Source organism: Canis lupus, chromosome 24, assembly GCF_011100685.1.
Source record: "Canis lupus familiaris isolate Mischka breed German Shepherd chromosome 24, alternate assembly UU_Cfam_GSD_1.0, whole genome shotgun sequence".
Taxonomy (NCBI): domain Eukaryota; kingdom Metazoa; phylum Chordata; class Mammalia; order Carnivora; family Canidae; genus Canis; species Canis lupus.
The window spans coordinates 3,816,423-3,830,560 of record NC_049245.1 but is presented as its reverse complement, the minus strand read 5'-3'; the positions used below and the strand labels follow the sequence as shown (position 1 = coordinate 3,830,560).

The 14,138-nt window shown below is 45.2% G+C and overlaps 1 protein-coding gene and 1 long non-coding RNA gene across 11 annotated transcripts in view; one reads left to right on the top strand and one right to left on the bottom strand.

Moving 5' to 3' along the window:
• The window catches only part of RIN2 (Ras and Rab interactor 2), a 218,767-nt gene that overhangs the window by 118,631 nt on the left and 85,998 nt on the right, over positions 1 to 14,138 (top strand). Inside the window, exon 1 of one of the 8 annotated variants that reach the window (XM_038571457.1) lies at positions 5,900 to 6,031. The exons of the other annotated variants lie outside the window; for them this stretch is intronic. The gene's annotated coding sequence lies outside the window, so the exon portion shown is untranslated. Of the gene's footprint in view, positions 1 to 5,899; positions 6,032 to 14,138 lie in introns of those variants that run through there. 8 annotated transcript variants of the gene reach the window in all.
• Positions 1 to 14,138, bottom strand: part of LOC111092136 — a 51,836-nt gene that overhangs the window by 2,257 nt on the left and 35,441 nt on the right. Inside the window, exons 3-5 of one of the 3 annotated variants that reach the window (XR_005377499.1) lie at positions 10,804 to 10,889; positions 8,490 to 8,612; positions 788 to 1,168 (exon numbers count right to left, since the gene is read on the bottom strand). This is a non-coding gene — a long non-coding RNA (uncharacterized LOC111092136). The remainder of the gene's footprint in view (positions 1 to 787; positions 1,169 to 8,489; positions 8,613 to 10,803; positions 10,890 to 14,138) is intronic. The other 2 variants (XR_005377498.1, XR_005377497.1) reach the window with 2 other exon arrangements.

The window sequence follows — 14,138 nt, the reverse complement described above, 5'->3', positions numbered from 1 at the left end:
ATTCACAGCATTAAGCACTTTATCAAAAAAAAAGATATGCGTCACCCACCTTTTTGCCTTATTTTCAAGGGCTTTTTTAAAAGATTTTATTTATTTATTCACAAGAGACACAGACAATGGCAGACACGGGCAGTGGGAGAAGCAGGCTGCACGCAGGAAGCCTGATGTGGGACTCGATCCCGGGACCCCAGGATCACACCCTGAGCCGAAGGCAGATGCTCAACCACTGAGCCACCCAGGTGCCCCTATTTTCAAGTTTTAAATAGTGTTTCTTATTCTGCTGAAACAGCCTATTTCCTACCTTTCTACAACCTTCCTCTTCCCTTGTCCTCAGCTTTTTTCAACCAGGATTTGTACCTTGAAGAGTGAATTTCTTCAGTGAGGTTGTAGAACTATGGGAAAGCTTGTTCTGAGTTGATTGATTTAAATACTGTAGAAGAAAAATTTCCTGTTCACTGAAGAATTGTGTCTGTATTAATAGCACTGATTTCTGAGCTCTTTTTCATAATGTTAAAGCCTTAAGATGATGTTTTGGATACTGCTCTGACACCTAAAGTCACCTCCCAGAGGCTGACAAAATCCTTGCACGTGTGTCTGTCACCAAATTCACCAGACTAAGGTGAAATATATGGGGCCTAATTTCGCAGGATAATAGTCTTTCTAGCTTCTTTCCATGGTAAGCAGAAAATCACCTTCAGAACAGAATGTGAAAGCTGCATTATCTGTTGCTATGTAACTAATTGCCTCAAACCTCAGTGACTTAAAGCAACGAATATCTATATCTCACCATTTCTGCAGGTCAGGAATCTAAGTTTGTATAACTGAGTGCTTCCAGGGCTAGGTTGCTAGGAGATTGCAGTCAGGTTGTTGGACAGGCTGCATTCTCATCAGACTGTTTGAACAGTGGGCACCCTACTTCCAAGCCACCTGGCAGGTCTCCATCCCTCTCTGCAGGGCTGGCCTCAGGCTGAGGGTGCTGGCTTCCCCCAAGGCGAGTGATACAGGAGAAGACAAAAGAGATGATGGCTAGAGTCTATCACCTAATCTTGGGAGTGCTGCCCCATCACTTCTGCTGTGTTCTGCTCAATGGAAGCCTGTCGGGTAGTCCAGCCTTCACTCAAGGAGATGTCATCTGAAGGTGTAAATACCAGGATGCAGAGTTCTCCAGCTATTTTAGAGACAAAAATGTAGGAAAATAATTTAGTCAAAGTCAGAAACCTTCAGGGCCAGACAGAATGACAGGAGTGATGTGAAATGAGTGGGCCTACGTGGTGTTGGGCAGGTAGTTTTTTGGTGGGAAAACAACTGACTGGAGAACACCAGGCCCTGCCGGGAGGGGGACGCTGCTTATTCAGTTTCAACCAGATGCTGACCCACAAGAACGAGTGTAGGTCCTCTGATATTTTTCAAGAGAGGCCAGAAATCCAGATTTTAATATGAGAGAACCCCAAATTAAAAGGTACAGTGAGGGAATGCTTGGGTAGCTCAGTGGTTGATCATCTGCCTTTGGGTCAGGGCATGATACCATGGGGAGCCTGCTTCTCCCTCTGCTTGTGTCTCTGCCTCTCTCTTTTTTGTCTCTCATGAATAAGTAAAATCTTTTTTAAAAATAAATGCATAAAAAATAAAAAGTACAGTGAGGATGGAAGAAAATGCTTCTAAGCACAGACTTTGGCCTGAGGGCTGTCAGTTTGAACTCCTATTTAGTTAGCTGGGAGAAGGATCAGCCAGGTGGAAAGTTCAGTCTCCCAACACTGCTGACTCCCCAGGAGGCCCTGGGGCTGTGCAGGAGAGATGGATACCACAGCTGCTCTTTCTTTTGTGGGCCTCACATTCAACAGTGACAGACTCTATGAATTCTAGCTGAGCCCTGAGAGGCAGGACCAACCATGGATGGACTGAGGGATATTCAGGGAAAGGAGCGGCAAGTTTCTCCAGGCCTTAAGACAGGGTCTTGGGTCAGCCATGATTACCAAGGTATGTAAGGACCTTAAGTTGCAGAGACTCCTCCTGCTACTTTTAGGAGCAACTTCTCATGTGTAGCTGATGGAGTGCTGACAGTCCACTGTCCCAGATGTTAAAGGTATCAAGAGAGGAACTAACATGGGATACAGTCTTCTTTCTCCTTTATCTTATCTTCTAAAAAGGAGAATGGCTTGCCAAAAATACCCCTCCTTCCTTCCTGTAATTCCAACTGGAGACTCATGTTGAGTTAATAAGTAGCACTTAACTGGAAGAATGTCAGATGATTCACTAGTCATTCACATTAGTATAAACTAGGACTTTATGAACCACTAGCTGCAGTCAGCCTAGAGAAGAAATTTGAGTTCATGTGCACTGAGGAGAAGGGGGTTCGAATAAAGCAAATTGGGATTTCTGAGGCAAAGGATGGACCTTAGGGACCCCCTGTGGGTGGATGAGGCAGCATGGGCACCCATCACCCAGAGTGGAGAGGGAAGGGCGTCAGGAAGTAGTAGGTGGAGATACAAATAATCCTACCTTCTCGATAGTCTCCAAACACCATTGCCCTGAACCTGGGGACTGAGTGGTTCCACATGGGCCCTTTATTTAGAATATATCTTTTACTGTCAAAAGAAAATGCTCTGTTCACAAAACTCTGACACCATATGTATGGGCTTTTCCCACACCAGCCCATTCTCCAGTTCTCTATGGACACCAGCTGGGTATCCAAGTGTGACATTAACTACTCCGGGTAAGCACAGACCTCGCAGGTTGAGGGCTCAGGCCCACAAGACTGTCCCTACTTCAAACACCAATCAAAAGCAGTGGGCTCCAAAAAAAAAAAAAAAAAAAAGCAGTGGGCTCCCAGATTCTCCAAACTTCTGTCCAACTTGGCTACAAATCAGTGGTTCCCCCAACCCCTCTTCAGGTTGTTCTTTACTAGATGGGCTCACAGAACTCAGGGAAACACTTTATTTCCTGTTACCAATGTATTATAAAGGATACCGATGGACAACTAGTGATGAAGAGATACATGGGGCAAGATCTGGCAGGGTCCTGAGCGCAGAACCTTATGTCTGTGTGGAGTTTGGGATGCACCACTCTCAGCCTCACCAATCAGAAGCTCCCCAAACCCTTGCATTTAGAGTTTTTAATGGAGACTCATTACGTAGGCATGGTTAATTAAATCACTGGCCATTAGCAATTAGCTCAATCCCCAGCCCCACTTCTTTCCCCATTCCAATACTCTAATCACAGGGTTTGGTTCCCCTGGCTCATCCTGAAGCTACTCAGGGGCTTTGCAGTGAATAACAAGACACTCCTAACATTTCTATCACTTAGGAAATTCCAAGGGTTTAAGGGCTCTGGGTCAGGAGGCCCAAGGGGAATGATAACCATCACAGACAAAGACAAACCCTACAGGTGCAAATCTTTCCCCTTAAGGTGGCACTGCTAATGGGCACATAGGAGTTTTTGATGACAAATCCAGCAATCTGAAAGGCAAAGCTTAACCCCATTAGCAATGTCCTGGGAGATACAGATGCTGACATTATCTTTCAGGCCAGTGTCAGAGTAAAGGAAAGAAAGTGAAGAATGTTTAGTTAAAATATGAAGTCTTGATCTGATGTCTTGGGAGGAAGCAGTCTACCTCCATGGCAGCTGCCTCTCTTCCTTGTCAATTTGATTTGGAGGTTTGCATCATCTGCGCAGGGCCAGATGTCAGGTGGAGCCTTCTTTGAGATGTATATTCAAGGTGTAAGTTCCTGAAGTCTGGCTGCCATCTGAGTAGTGAGGAGGACCTGGTTTAATTCCTTCCAAGGAGATTCAAGGGCAGTCTCTATTTTTACTGATTCCAAATCAGAACAGTAGGAGTAAATTGGAAACATTAGTCTGGAGAGTTGTAACCAGATTTTCAAGGAAACTAAAAGAATTCAGGATCCAGTCCAAATTGTTTTCCTGGACTATTTTAAAAGTTTATCTTATTTACATCTATTCAGTTTACTTGTTCTTCACAATTATGTTTAGACTACCCACAAAAAGCTTTATAAAAGATTAGACAAAGTCTTTATTTCAAGTTATTTTTTGCTGACAACTCTTAAAAATAACATGAATTTATTTGATTAGGAAACCTAGGTAGGCTAAAAGCTGTATGTCTAATTTACTGAAAATTATCGTAGACCACATGAACTTGAAAAACATTAGTATTAGTTCCTATTATATTTCAGAGATTTAGAAATGCTTTATTTATAAGTGTTTCTTTTTAAGTCAAATAGAGCCATTTGCAAAGTAATTTTAATGCCATTCAGAGGTAGAAAATATCACATATGTACAATAGACACACACAAGCATATAGAGGCCTATGGCTATTGTTTTTAAATTGAAAAGGGTATGATCATAAAAACTCAGTAGCTTATTAAAAAAAAAAAAAAAAAAAAAAACAGTTGGATCCAAACTGTTTTCTGGTCAGGGGAATAAGCTAAGTTTACCTGATCAGAAGGCTAACAATATTTGTGGAGAAAACAGGATTTTTCACTCATCTAAATTTTAAATGACCTTTCCCCCTTTTGTTTCACTTCCAATAAGAATTACTTCACTGAGGCTTATCTTTTAATGTTTTCATTTCAAAGTCAGGGAGCAAATGCAGGTTCCCCCAAGAAGGAGCTTGGTTTCCTGAGGCTAATAATTTACAAACCTTTTGAGATAGAGGGGAGGTTTTGGAATTGGTAAAAGGAACAGGTGAACTTTGAATGGCCTCCAAAGCTGCATTTCTAGTTTTGTAAAGATCAGAAAGAGGACAGTTGCTTTTGATTCCTCAGAGAACTGGGGTGTGGCTTGGATGTTAAGGACTGCCATACCCATCAATCCATGTTAGAACGTATTATTGTCCTGGCTTTGGTTTTAGTTTTCCTTTGGCTCTGAAGGGGAAAACCTAGCAGTTATCAGGAAAGCTCTGAGTCTCATTGAGTTTGGGAGGAGTTCTCCGAGGGCCCTCCTTCAAAGGTAGATATGGGAGTGATTATAACGTCATGGCCTTGGTGGACTTTTGTTTATGATTCGATAGAAGCAATTCAGACAGAGGATAACTAGGATGAGTATTCCAATAAAGGAGGATATTAGGTCAGCCTTTTGCATATAGTGTCAAGTACCTCTTGTGCCTTTTTAATTGATCAACTTTCAACGAAGCTACTTTGGAAATTTTGGAGCTCTAAGTGCACCTCTTAAGCGATCTTGTCTACCTGGAATGTTTCCCATTCTGGCCATCGTAATTCTAGGTTGTCACTCCCTTGAGGGCTGGCAGCAGTTTGGTAGGACCCTGGCCGCAAATGAGGCTTAATCCACATTTCTGTGCAGTCAACTGTAGCCTCAGATGCGGTGCGACTCCCATTTCTGTCCAGCCTTATTTGGGGGTTCCTAACCTGACGCCACCTAACCAGTTCTCCAGGACACAAAACAAGCTTAGGAAGATCGTGCCGTTTTTGTGGGTACCTATAGCTGTAGGGCTATAGCCCTTAGATATAAAATAAGCAGGTGTGCTGGACGGCGGCATACTTAGCTCTTCGGATCTTAAAGGATTTCACTTGACCATATGTGATTCGCCCAAGGCCTTCTCCCGGACCCAGTTCAGCTCAAATCGGATCCAGTCGGGCCCTGGACCATTCAGTTCAAGTCCAGCCGGGGACCGCCGCCCATTCTCAGGGTGCCGAGGGCTGGGGCTTCCGGTCGCAAGACCCGGGCGGGGCGACCGGAAGTGGGGGCGTGGCTCGGCGCAGCCAATCAGGTCGAAAGGCTCTCAGCAAGGGGCGGGACTTAACCGGCCTGGGAAGCCTGGAGACAGACCTCGGGCGGGCGGAGGCCGCGGGGCGACCACCTGTGTTGGTCACTGTCCCGGACGCCACAGGAGGTTCCCCCCCCCGGCTCCCATCGCTGCCAGCGAATCTGTGAAGCGACAGAAATTCAGCTGGGTAATCCAAAAGATCAAATTGGCTGTATTGAACGATTCATGAAACAGGTGGCCCCCCTCTGGCCCATCTAAAGGAGCCCCGTGGAGCTGCAGCCAAGGTTTTTCAAGGTAGAGGGTGCGAAGAAGAAGTTACTAGCAAAGAATCCGTTGCTTTAGGCAAGCTTGCCCCCAGCTTGCCCTCCTTAGGGGAACACAAGGGGTCTGTCGGTAAATTTCCCAGTACTGCCCGGAAAAACTTGCCTGTTGACTGGCTGAGGGATACGTCCCGCCAGGGGCTGGGGGTGGGGGCGAGGGGGCGAGGGGGCAGGTGAGGAATCAAGTCTCCATTATATGGGGCCCTTAACATAAGTGACTCCATTTAGGACCTGTCGTTTTCTTTTTTAATAACATACATATCAGGAAATAGTTGGTACTTGAAATATGGCCCCTGGCCGGGCAGCGCTGGCATGGCCCAGAGTTCGATAGAAGGCAGTCTGACTTCTGCAGCGTTCTCAAGGTGTGGTGCCGGCTTCCAGCATCAGCTGGGCCTGGAAACTGCTTCGAAATGCAGATTGTTGGATTCCACCCCAGACCTAGTGAATCAGACACTGGGGGTGGCGTCCAGCCGTCTGTGTTTTAACAAGCCCGCCAAGGGATTTGAGTTTGAGAGCTGCTATACTCTATATTTGAATGAGTAGACAGGACAGTACAAAAAGCATGGAAATGTCTGCATTCTAGAGCTGATTTCATGTTGCTGTCTGGAAAAAGGAGTGTATCACCTTCCCAGCTGGGCTGTGAGCATCCATCAATGCAGACATAGTGTTTTCATGATGACAGTCACACCCCCGTGGTAGGTGTTAGTGTCATTGCCACTGTCTGATACAGGTTCTGGCATTGGGCTTTTTTTGCCTGCTTCCCCACGACACCTCCACATATATTTGCTCCCTCTGAAGCAGCTGCACACAGACACACTAGTGAAGAAGACCCACAGAGGCAGGATGACACAGCCATGAAGAGCTCTGTAACAGACACAGTCGCCCCATCAGGCCCCCCCACACTGGCTGTGGCCATTTACCTGTAGGTTCTCAAACTTTCTCTGGGCTCAGATTCACAGATGTGGGCTCCTCCCTCCTCAGCGAAAGCCTGGGGAGAATGAACTCAAACTGTGTCGTTGGTATGCACTGCCATTTGCCAGAGGAAGAGAAGAACTAGCAGAAGCAACATGACTTTTACTAAAGGCCCAGGATTTCAGGGAAGTCAGCTGGTTTTGTTGTTGTTGTTGTTGTTATTTATTTATTCATGAGAGACACAGAGAGACTGGCAGAGAGAGAAGCAGGCTCCATGCAGGGAGCCCAATGCGGGACTTGATCCTGGGACCCCCGGATCACGCCCTGAGCCAAAGGCAGACGCTCAACCACTGAGCCACCCCAGGCGCCCCGGGAGCCGACTGTTTTGATGCCACTCCATGGGTGCAGCCCAGCCTTCCTCTTTATTCAATGACTTTTTAAACTTTATGTTTCTTTTCAGAGATGGCATTCCAGGCATTATTCTAGGCACTTTACACCCATTCACTTACTTAATCCTCTCGCTATCGTATGCCCATTCTACAGATGAGGAAACTGAGGCATGGACAGGTTATGATACCTGCCTAGGGTCACGCAGTTTGTGGATTCTGTAGTGGTTCCGTGGTGATGGCACTTCAACTGGGAAGGAATTTCAGAGATGGGACCTAGCACCCTTGGGGCTTTAAAGTGCTGACCCTGTGAAATGAGAAATGGGCCCCTCCCCCCTCCCCACTTTTCAGATCATGGTCCCTGTAGTGGATGCTTATTCGTTGAGATGTGAACCCGACTCTGCTTTCAATGCTGCGCACCCACAGCTGTCCCTTTCGGAGAGCCGCCTCTCAGAGTTTCCTGCCTTGTACAGTGAGCATCGTTCTTCTCAGAGACCACCCTGAATACATCCTTCACCTGAATTGGGTTTTGTAACTTGCTGCAGCCAGGGAGAAGACACCAGAAGAAGCATGGGGGTAGGAAGGGAAGTCTCAGTAAGAGGGACTTGGGAGGGGTTTGTTATAGGATTTGGGTTTGTGCTGGCTAATTCCAAGGAACGAAGGGTTGCAGAGGTGGAAAGAAAAATCCAGGATACTTAGCTGAATCTGAATTTCAGATTTAGCATATATAGAGGCAATGCATTTTATGCAATACTGGGAACATGCTTATACTAAAAAAAAAATGATCCATTGTTTATCTAAAATTGAAATTTGACTGGGTATTCTGTATTTTATCTGGCAACCCTGAATGAGGATTTGAGTGTTATCAGGAAGCTAGGACAATTTGGTTGATTGAGTAGCTTAATAATTTTTATCTAGAAGGCAGGAGGAATGAAGGAAGCCAGAGGTAGCTGCGGTGAAGCAGCCAGCACTCAGTGTCGGAAGAGGGGGCCATTTAGTCATTTTTGTGGTTTGGGCATCCTGTGTTCTGTCTTGTTTCAGACCTGGTGGCTAGTGGCCGTGTTACATCCATGTGTTGACATTCTGTGTGCATTATTAATGTTCACTTGGAAACAAGCCAGAGGCATTGCTTACTTTTGCATTCAACTTCCAGATTCTGTAGTTGTTTCAGAATGTCCCCAGATGCTAATGTCTCAAAGATGCAGCTCACTTGAGGTCTGCTCCAGGACAGCCAGTTCAGTTTAAGCCACTTGTTCTCTGAAAGTATTTTTTATAGTTACACCATGGGTGGAGGTGGGACTGGCTGGCTCCCTACAATGCACGGGCTGCCCCCAACAATAAAGAACTATCTGGCCCGAAATTTCCATCATGCTGAGGCCAAGAAATCCTGGTCTTCCATGTATATTAGGAAATAACTCATTTCTGAGGTCTCTCTGACTATCTCTGGGGTGTGCCTTCTGAAACTAAAGGAAACGAAAGCAAAAAAAGTGTGCATGTGTATTTAGCACCCACTATCCTGAATTGGCATCCTGTGGGACTAGCTTGGTGCCTGGCCTTTCTTTAATAGTAGGTGTTCAATAAATATGCTGAATGCATGAAAAATGTGTAATGTGTATATGTGTGTATTATATATGCATTATTCATTTATTCAGCACCCACAGTGACAGGGCTGGTCCTGGGTACTGAGTCTGCAGAGATGGGGGAAACATAACAGAGAAACCTGAGCTTGAAGGATGGGGAGGAGAGGCAGGGCTGCCTGTGCGGATGCTTGGGGAGGACTGGCATGCTGGCTGGACGAGGAGTTGGCAGTTAGTGCAGTTGGACACCATGAAGGGTTTTGAGGAAGGGCAGCCCTGATGGCTCAGCGGTTTAGCGCCGCCTTCAGCCCAGGGCCTGATCCTGGAGACCCGGGATTGAGTCCCATGTCAGGCTCCCTACATAGAGCCTGCTTCTCCCTCTGCCTGTGTCTCTGCCTCTCTATCTCTCTCTCTCTCTCTCTCTCTCTCTCTGTCTTTGTGTGTGTATGTCTCATGAATAAATGGGTGAAATCTTTAAAAAAAGAAAAAAAGAAAGCTCACTTGGGATTAGTGCTCTGTCTGTATTCCATTAACCAAGAAAACAGAAGTGCAGCCCAGATCTTGCCTGGGGTCCCTCAAAGGACCCCGAGCCACCTCCCACTCAGTCCACTTGCAGCTGGCTTGCTGGTGGTACCCTGCACCTTGTCCATGTACCCAGGAGTTCCCTTCCCTCCTCACTCTTTCAACACTCATCCCTGAGTCTCCTGATCCCCTCTGGTTTTCTTTGCCTCAACTCCACCTTCTCATCTTTATTGTGCACAGTGTCTTGGTCTCTCTGGAGTCTTGAGCTTTATTTTCTCCTTTTCAGTACCTTAGTTCGAAACCGCACAGCAAACAGGAGGCTGGAGCTGACACCTCACTTTTAGAAGGCGGTAAAGGAAGAGAGACTGTAAACTCTTACTTATTTGTTGTTAGGCCTGCTCCATACTTTTGAAATAACCCCTGTACCTGAAAGATGTGGTGAGAACTGGAGAGGAACAGCAGAGGAAGGGTGACAATTGGGACAAAGTCAGCAAACTGTGACCCAGCAAACACCTGTTTTGATCATTGGGACACAGCCACACCTATCCCTCTATGTATTGTCTACTGCTGCTTCTGTTCACAGCTGCAGAACTGAGTTCCTATGGAGACTATTGCCTGTGAGTCCTAAAATATTTTTTTCTCTGGCTCTCTATAGAAAAAGTCTGCTGACCGCTGACTTGGGAGATAATTGCATTTTTGCCACCCAATTCTCAAAGTCAATCTTGGGGATGGGTAGCCATGTCTTCACTAACAAATGAACAGATGCATGCACTGCCCATAAGAGCTTGGTTTCTGAGGGCTGGGCCCATTCTCTTTTTTGAATCACACTGCCTGCCTTATATGGGTTGTCAGAAACAGCTAGAATAAATACACCGGAGATTTCAACCTCTGATACATACAGGGGCCAGGTGGATTATGTAAACCAGTAAAGCCAACCCAGGCGAAAGTTGACAAATGGCAACAACAATTTGGCTGTTAGTACTAGGAACACTAGGGAATAGTGGAGACTGCAGCAAACTGAAGAGTAGATGTCCCACACCAAGAGGGTGACATCACCAGGATAGCACAGTGTTTCTAATTTTCAAGAAGCTAAAAGCCTTTGAACTTTTAAACTTGGGTTTTTGTGTAGATCTCCTGATTTTTGCATGAAATACACTTTATGTTTAAACGTTGGAAGCATTTTAACCATAAAGGTAGGACAGACCCATGTGAACAAGTTGGACAAAGCATAGCTGAGTATGTCTGGAGGTCACCAGGGACCTCTGATACCTGACATACACATTGGACTGACCATCAGAGCTTCCTCACAGCTCTAGATAAGGCAGCAGAGGGTTTTCCTGGGCACTCACCAGGAAGAGTTCCGTATCAGCCATCAGCCCTGACTTCCGGTCAAGCCTTCAGCTGGACACTCAGAGCAGCCTCAGACTCCACTTATCTGCAGAGGGAAGGAAGTGCCCACGAGTCAAAGAGGATACAGAAGTCAGGAAGGCTGAGCTCCTAGAGGAGGAAGATGGGTTCTAGGAGAGCCGCAGGGTCTGAGAGGAAGCTACTAAGTTCATCCTGGGTACAGCCAATACAGGCTTAGCAGGGGTGCACATGTCAACCTTTTCCAATGTAATGAAGCCCAGTTTTACTTTTAGTACATCAAAAATGGGTATCCCCTCGATACAAATCAAAATTACAATGGTAATAACCTTACACCATTGGCTACACAGAATGTGTAGCCACACCAGAATGGCTAAAATCAAAAACACAAGAAACAACAGGTGTTGGCAAGAATGTGGAGAAAAAAGAACCCTCTTGCACTGCTGGTAGGAATGCAAACTGCTGCAGTCACTCTGGAAAACAGTATGGAGGATCCTTAAAAAGTTAAACATTACTATTTATACAAAGAATACAGATGCTAATCCAAAGGGATACATGCACCCCTATGTTTGTAGCAGCATTACTTACAATAGTCAAAATATGACAGCAGCCCAAGTGTCCATTGATCAATGAATGGATAAAGAAGATGTGGGGTATATATACAATGGAATACTATTCAGCTGCAAAAAAGAATAAGACAAATACAATATGATTTCACTCATACGTGGAACTTAAGAAACAAAACAGATGAGCAAGTGGGAAAAAAAAGAGAAAGAGACAAACCGAGAAACAGACTCTTGGGGCACCTGGCTGATCAGTCAGTAGAGCATGCCACTCTTGATCTTGGAGTCATCAGTTTGAGTACCACACTCAGTGTACAGCTTATATAGAAAAGAAAGAAAGAGAAAAAGAAAAGAGACTCTTAACTATAGAGAACAAACTGATGGTTACCAGAGGGGAGAAGAGTGGGGGGATGAGTTAAATAGTTGATGGGGATTAAACAGTGCTCTTTTCATGATGAGCATCAAGTGATTAAAATAAGAACTTTAAAAAAAATGGGAGAGGTACTGTGGAAAGGTCATGGGTTTGCAAATCTGAGAATCCTGGCTACCAGTACCAGCTGCTTGCCAAGAGAAAACTCTCAGAGCCTCAGTTTCCTCTGCAAAATGGGACTAAAAGTCCCTGCCTGTCGCACCAGGACTATGTGAAGATTAGATGATATGATGTATAGTATAGTACCTGCTGCAGAGAAGGCCACTCTTTAAGTGGTAGCCAACATTGGCTAAAGCTAGCAAAGTGTATCTCTTTACCTTTCCTGAGGTGTGTGAAATGGACTTGCTGAGACTTCCCCAAAGTTAGGACAGCTTCAGCTTCTCCACCATCACATCCATAGTGCTATCTTTTCAAGACCTGACAAGAGTCATCCAAGGATTATGTTAGGTTCTGTATGTAGGACCTCTAGAAAGACTTTGGACATCAAAGCAATGGGGGAAAACATAACCCACTGGAAACTAGAATAACGCTGTGGAATGAATTTCTCATTCCCAGCATGCAAGTGAATGAGTTTTAGGAACAACTCAAGTAACCCAAAGACATCATTTATGACTAAGTACAAAGCTTTTCAGAATCCAGTCAAAAAGGCAGAAATTACTCCCAGGCAGAAGAGATGAATGTTCCACCTTCCCTTCTCTTGGAGAGATTGTAGTCATTTGTTGAGTACCTGCTGCAGTTGACCCGTGAACAGCTCGGGTTTGAAATGTGCAGATCCATTTATACATGGAGTTTTTTCAATAAGTGTATTATAGTGCTGTAAATGTACTTGCTCTTCCTTATGATTTTCCTAATTACATTTTCTTTTCTCTACTTCACCGTATTGTAAGAATACAGTATATAATACCAAATGTTCATTGACTATGTTAAGGCTTCCAGTGAACAGCAGGCTATTAATTAAGTTTTGGGGGAGTCCAAAATTATACTTGGATTTTCAACTGTGCAAGGGAGTCAGTGTGCCAACCTGTGTTATTCAAGGGTCAACTGTATTCGAAGGAGCCAGACTTGAGATGTGGGCAACAGAAAGAAATACACACAGGGATCACTGTGCTTGCTGCCATGTTTTTGCTAGGAATCTACCAGGGGACATAAAACAAATACACCTGTCACCAGAGCAGTCCATTCTATAATCTCCTCTGGGCTACCTTCACTGTCTCCTCCACCCCAGACACTTACCCCACAGTCCTTTCCTGCCCTACCCCCAAGACCATATTAAATGCATTTAGAGTTTCCCAAATACTGAAAAATTTTGATCCACCACCCTTTATTTGTAATTCAAAATAGATTTTTATTTTTCCCGAGAGACACAGAAGTTAACTCTGATGAAAGAGTTAAATTTCTGATGAAATTTAAATTGTTTCCTTTCTGGAAACATGGTAGCCCGAGTGCTGGGTGAGGCCATCAAAGATGAGCATTTTTTTTAAGTTTATTTCTTTTTTTTTTTTTAATTTATTTCTTTATAATATCTACATCAATGTGGGGCTTAGATTCATAACCCTGAGGTCAAGAGGCCCATGCTCTATTGACTGAGCCAGCCAGGGGCCCCAAAGATGAGCATTTATGAGTATGTGTGTGCTTCCAGGTGTTCCGCGCTGCTGGCCTGGGCTGACTGTGGTTGTGGTTCTCATGCCCACGAACGTGCTGGGCAGCTTCCTTATGCTATTTCCCTTCTATCCTCCCACCAAGTTACCCCTGCCCCTTTCCCAGATGGCCCCATAGGTCCTACAAGTGGGGGGATCCTAAGCTGGCCTTCTTACCAGGCATGTGTGGTTCCAGGGCTCAGCAGGTAGCTCAGCAGGCCTGCCCGGTGGCCACTGCCCAGTTGGCTCCACTGGGGGCTCTGCTGGGTGTGGCTGGCATGCACAGGGGCCGTGGCTCAGCCAGGTGTCCAGGCTCAGCAGCCTTAGACAGGAAGAGGTTCAGTCTGCCTCAGCTAACTTCCTCTGGCTTGTGTTCCAAAGGCAAAGGGTTATAGATTTTTGAGGACAAGGAACATAGCTTACTGAGCTTTCCAAAGGACAGATTTCCCAACAATAAGAATGTGATAGTGAGCTTTGGAGATGTGCTAGCAGGAATTAGGGAAGTGGTTCCTGGCAGCTGGGTTTTCATTCTTGTGTGCATCGTTTTAATATTTTTCCCCCTTCAGGCTAGGTAGAGTAGAAGAAGGAGGTTATTGATATAATTTACAGAAGAGTTGTAAGAGTAGCACGAGCAATTCCTTGTATTATATACTTTCATGTATGTATGTATAATTTCATGTATATATATG